This window comes from Aplysia californica, unplaced genomic scaffold (genome assembly GCF_000002075.1).
Source record: "Aplysia californica isolate F4 #8 unplaced genomic scaffold, AplCal3.0 scaffold00081, whole genome shotgun sequence".
NCBI lineage: Eukaryota > Metazoa > Mollusca > Gastropoda > Aplysiida > Aplysiidae > Aplysia > Aplysia californica.
Genome location: NW_004797351.1, coordinates 1,139,199 through 1,145,800, shown reverse-complemented (window position 1 = coordinate 1,145,800; position 6,602 = coordinate 1,139,199).

Sequence of the window (6,602 nt, the reverse complement as noted above, 5' to 3'; positions counted from 1 at the left end):
TGTCACCCCCGCCCCCCCCCCCCCCCCCCCCCCACACACACACACCCCACCTCATTCAGCACAACCACCCATTGTCATGGGGAAAAGTGACCATATTATTAGACAGGTGACCTTCTCAGGCAGGTAAGATGAAAATGGAAACAAAAACTTTCCCTTCTCAGGTCCCAACTGGTGATGGTTGTATGCTTTGGATTGGCGTTCGGACCATTTTTTTTTAATTTTTTTTTTTGGTTCTTCTAGAGAAAGGAAGGGGGGGGGGGGCAGGTTTGGGACAGACGGATTGTCCACAGCATTAGAATTAGAGACCAATAATTTACAGCAACACCAAGGGTGATCTTGAACAGTTTTGGGGGCTGTTGGTTGATGATGAAATATAGTGGCTGCTGTCATTTTGGTCAAATGAAATGGTTGTCTTAGACAGTCAATAGTCTATTTCGCAGTGTTATATTTGTTGACAACAATGCAAAATGTAAAAAGCTCACTACAGCTTTAATTTAAAGTGTCCCCCCACCCCCACCCCACCCTTATTCAGCACAATGAAGTCTAAAGAAGTCAATAGTCAATAGAAGGCAATAGAAGGCAATAGAAGTCAATAGAAGTCAGTAAAAGTCAATAGTCACACGTGTTGTGTGAGCGAGGATCGCTCGGGCTGGAATTTGGCCACCCGTGCAGTATTCCATATTTGGTAGGGTGGTACCTTAGAATTGGACAGAGGCTTTTGTTCCCAGCCTGAGAGTGGTGTCAGTTCAAAGTCAGTCTTGAGAGATCTGTGCACGTGCTTGTTGGTCGACCGGGAGACCGAGGGTGTCAGAAGTTACGGTACTCGGGTGGTGGAGCACTCTGAAGCTGTTCCCCCTTCTCGGGGTGACCCTGTTAAGCCTAGACATCGCGGTCCAGGAACAGAATACGAATTATCAAAAGGAGACAACCTAGATTTTTAAAAATCCCGAAGCCTAAGGAGGTCGAGGGTGGAATCCAGGAGCACGACCTGTCGACAGCACCCACAAGTATCCGTGGAGGACATGGACCTAAGCTTACGGTGTCATCTTCGTGCCTAGAAGCTGCATGGCTGTGGGGAGTACAGTCACGAACGAGGACCGTCTGGCGTGCGAGCGGGGCGGCACCAGGCGGACGGACCTTCTGGTTCTCAGCCCCTTGTCTAGTATGAGGCTCTGCTAGATGGAGAGGATACTTCCTCAGTATTTTGCAAACCCACAATGAAAGATCTAATTAATATTAATAAACAGGGTTCTCGCAGGAGCTAAGGTGTTCGTGCTCCTTGCTCGAGCTTCTCTTCAGGAATAAAACCAAAAAGGAAACTGGGAAAAAGGGGTGGGAGGTGGAGAAAGAGAAGGGCGGGAGCTAGAAAGACACAGTTAAAGAGTCAGCGGTTGGGAAAGAGTAATCTCAGGACTCTCTGCTGGAATTGTCGTAGTCTGCAGCAGAGAGGGCTCGTGACTGAAACCCTATGTTACGGAGCAGACATCATATACCTCCAAGACACCAGACTAGGTGACAGGAACTTCAATGTTGCCGACTTCGCAAAGACTCTTTACAACGGGGAAGGGCATGGACAGGTCACCCTGATACGATCAGCAATCAGATATCAGGAATTGGATATGAGTCGATGGGTGTCAGAAAACCTACACCTTCTAGCAGTGGAGCTCACTGATCAGCCTGTAAGAAATGTTGTCAACGTCTACGCGTGCAACGGGACAGTCACTGAGAAAGAGAGGGCCAAACTTGGCGAGATGGAGGAAAAACTACATGGAAAAACAATCTGTTGAGGCGAGTTCAACGCGCGAAGGAGTGATTGGGGAAACACAGTGATAAACCCCCAAGGGACGAGACTGGAAAATGCCCTGGACAGATGTGACCTCACCTGCATCAACAATGGCAGCATGACCAGACTAGCCACAAGAGATGGGGACTTCGACAGTGCTATAGACCTTGCACTCGTCTCGGTAGACCTAACAACAGACTGTACATGGAGAGTATTACACAACTATAGCAGCGATCATATCCCATGCACAGTGTTTGTAAAGCGAGGAGGCAGAAGCCATCAAAGACAGAAACGAGTCTTCTTCTACCCCACGGAAGGGAACGACCCCATCAGTGTACTGCGAAAGAGCTCCAGGCCACCCAGAGTACAGCATATTGTAGTGGCACAGCAGCCACCCTGGTGGAATGAAGAGACTGAGGCATTGTGGAAGATCAAATGCCTGGTGCTGAGAAGACACGAGAGGGACAGATCGAACGTGCAGTTGGAAGCTGAGAAAAAGCTAGCAGATCTCAGATTCGATGAGGCAGCAAAAAAAGCCAAGGACCTAGCATATGACAACTTCTGCCGGGGCGTGAACAGTGACAGGGCCCTGTATCAGTTCTGGAACTTCTACAGGTGCATGACTAATAGGAAGAGCAAACAAGCTATCCCTGATTTCCAACGAGAGGATGATATGTGGATGCGCACTGATGAAGAAAAAGGCCGTGCTCTGTTTAGGAGATACCTAAAAAAACTGACAGGGAAGATGAGGACAAGAGAAAACAGCTGCTCAACAGGATCCAACAGGACTACAAAGATGAACCCTGCCTACAATTTGTGACACACGAAATGTTACATAAATATATCCAGGAAGCATCCAACACTTCTCCTGGTCCTGACGGAGTACGTTATAGCCACATGAGGAACATGGAGGAAGGACAGACAATGGCACTAGCCGAGAGGCTAAACGAAAGCCTGTGGGCTGGGGAGATACCAGAAGACTGGCTGGACAGTCACCTGTCCCCAGTTCCTAAGCCAGACAAGGACCCAAGCAAGATTGCCTCATATCGCATAGTGACCATGCAAAATACCGTCGGGAAGCTGCTGGGGAAAATCATGGCACGCAGATTGGCAATAGAGCTGGAGGAAAAGAACGTCCTACCGCCGGAACTGGGCAGCTATAGAAGAGGAAAGATCACATGGATGAATGCTGCCACTCTTGCATCCGACGTATATGATGGCTTAGAGCGGGGGGAAGAAACTCAGTTAGCAACACTTGACCTGGAAGATGCCTACAACCGAGTTCAGTACGACACCCCCATGAGGACTCTAGTCAACCTGAGGGTAGATCCACATTTAGTACAATGGATTGGGGCAGCGCTGCTTAAACGAAAGGAAGCACTACGTCTTGGTTGCTGGGCTTCGCAACCTACCGAGATCACATCAGGCTTACCACAGGGATCTGCACCCTCGCCAGTTCTGTTCAACGTTTATACAATAGGGATAACTTCCAACCAGCTGGAGGGGCCCGGACGTGCACTCAGTCTTGATGATGATGTGCTGGTGTACAGGCAGGGCAAGAACCGCCAGGTTACAGCGGAGAGAGTACAGGAAGAACTCGACAGACTTGAACAGTGGTGTGAGACGTACAACGGGAAACTTCCCCAGACAAATCCTGTGTACTGTGGTGTACACTGAATAACCATGCAGTGCACGATGACATGCCAAGTATCTCGATGGGAGGCAAAATGCTGAAGAGGGAACCCACACTGAAGTACTTGGGCATCATGTTTGATCGCACCCTCTCTGGCAAATATCACATAACGAGAACAAGCTTCAGAGCGAGAAAAGGCCTAACAGCCCTTAAGATGGTGGCCAGAGCTAAGATGAGCTAGAAAATCATTGTCATCCTCTACCCGACACTGGTACTCTCTGTCGTAGAGTACGGGCTCGGACTCTTGACCCTATCAAAGGCGCAACTGCAACGACCCGAGATGTTACAAAATGAAGGAATGAGGGCAATCCCGGGATGCACACGAGATACCTCTACTGAAGCAATGAAATACTTCCTAGACTTCCCATGTGCAGACGAGAGGCACAAACTGGCACAAGTCCAAGCCTTTCTGCGAGTCAGCGCAGACGAGACAAACCCTCTACATAAGAAAGTGGGACGGCAGATGACATCAAGGCTAAAGAGGGGCAGAGAATGGATGACTCCAGCCACGAACACCATCAACGAGTGCTGCTAGATACAAGACATCAGGAGAGGCAGGGATTGAGTTGTGGTCGAAGATGCGCTCGGAGAGTACACAATAGGGAAGGCAACATTGGGTAGAGAATGTCGCAACTGGCCACTTGGAGCTACAAACGCTGAAATTGAAACCCTGATAGAAGAGCATATAGCTAACATGGAGATGCTCTGATCTTCAAGGATGGATCAGTCAACAGAGGAGTCAAATAGGGCTGGGCCTTGAGTGTCAGAGTTGATGGGGTAGTAGTGAAAGAGCAAAGTGGAGCAGCCGCACTGACAACATCAAGTATGTGTATGGAGATAAAAGCTATTAAAGTGAAGCTCTACACTGGATCAAGAACACAAGCCATCAGCGAGCAGTAATCATTACTGACTCAATGAGCACACTACAGAAGGTACAGAAAGGGATGCTGTACGTGGACTGGAAGGCTACGATCAGGGAGTGCAGCCTGGAAAGAGTGGCCTGGATCTTCACGCGGGGGTAACCGGCAACGAGAGAACAGACACGCTGGCTGGAGAAGCAAAAGTGGGAGGGAATTTGACACTGGACCCACCAACTGTCCTAACCGCTGTAAGGGAAAATTTGAGGAAGAATACGGCGGATAGCGGTTCCCACACTCTAGGTAGATTGAAGTAGAAGGGGATCCAAAGAGGAGAGGGTAAACACAGCCATCTATGCGGACCAGTCCGACGGATCTCCAACCAGATTATGATGGAGACTATACTATAAGTAGACAGACTCTGGGATGGATCCTGAAGAGGGGGGGGAAGAGCAGAGATGGACATGTTCCGACTGCAGTGACCCCAACACAGTGGACAAGTAAGACAAGTAAACAAGTAAGTAAGTCAATAGAAAAAATATATGGAGGGGGGGGGGGGAGAGAAGAAGGACATAATATGATAATTTGTACCGGTGGTCATATTGGACAGGTGGTCGTTAGAGCAGATTCAAGCGTGGTCTTTTTACAAATAATCTAGGAATGCCAATAGTCTAAACTTGAAACTTGAAACTACAAACAAGAGAATTATGGAGCGAACCAAGTAGAGTCTAGATCTAGCTAATCTAGATATTAGCTCATCACTGTTTTGTCCTTAACAAAGAAGTGCACCAAAAAAATTCACTGCTCCCCCCCCCCCCCCCCCTTTTCAAGTTTGCACTTTGGTGGAATTTGTTGACTCAGAGTGTCTGTTAGATCTAGATCTAGATCTAGATCTAGATCTAGATTTAGATTCTAGATATCTAGAATCTACTAAATCTTGCCATAAATAAAGAAAACTTGAAATTCGCAGAAAACAGTCATTTTTCAAAGTTTAAAATCAAACTCATAATCGTCTCAACTTGCCTCAAAATATAATGTATGCGAAATTCATTTCAGCCTGTCTTGTTGAATGCAAAAAGAGCTTTGACTTCAGCTTCGGCCCTCGGTTCTCAATCAAATTCAAAGCGCAACATCAACATCGTCTTGACAAGGGGCGAGGCCTAACCTAAGGCTAAAAGGAGGAGGAATTGGGCATCCCAGGATTAACCTAATTGTTTGTTGCGAATTGCGAATTGCGAATTGTCAGTGCAACCCAAAACGGAAGTAGGGAGATACTGCCAGGGAAAAAAAAAGTTCAGTGATCAATTTCCCAAAAAGAATTATGAAAATGCACCACCTAATAACAGAATCTCAGCTACGCTATACGTGTTTGGTTTTTTGTTTTTTTTTAACCAGTAATAACGAAATAAAAGCTATACACAACAATGCATTATTTGGCCAACAAGCTAAACTAAGGGGGAAAGAACTGCTGCAAACTGCAAGTGAATAAGGTGCTTTCTGCAGAAGTGCCCTTGAGAGGAAGTGTACGCGTAAACTCAAGGCCACCTCTTACTCTTACAATAAGACTACTCTCAAATATAGATATTAACCAATGTTGAAATGTAATTTTCAGAGCAAGCCGTATGAAGACCTCTTGCCAACAGTATTGTGACACAGTTCGAATATAGATCAAAGTGGTAAGAGCGCATTGATTATAAGCGAAGGATTGCCAAGACAATCAGGCACGGCACAGAACAAGAGAAAACAACGAGAACAATGAAATAGCCGAGATTATAAGAGCCTATTATATATAAGCGCCCCACCCCCCTTACAAATGTTTAGTTTATTCCATACCTCCCGTTTATTATTGTCCAGCTTTCCACGACAGACGATCTAGTAAAACATTATTATTATCTAGATCTCGGCATGAAACTTCTTTTTTTTCTTTTCTTTTTTTTTTTTTGGTAAATGGCAGATTACCCTCAGTAGACCAATTAGACATAGATTTACGCTACTACTACTAGAGTTACTAGGCAGATAACTCTGGGGGTAGGCCCTATTAGATCTAATCTAGCTAGTTCCGATCTCAGGTTGGCTACCTTCGTTTTCTGTGCTTTTTAAAAACTTTGGTACATAGTTTATATTTTTTTTAATGAAACTGGTTACATATTCTTAAATGGACAAAGTTGTCATAGTAACTTACAAAAATCACTAAAATGTCATGATCTCTTGTTCTTTTATTCACTGAAGGAGAAATAAAACAGACTTGTTCCTACTAGTACAGGGGTAT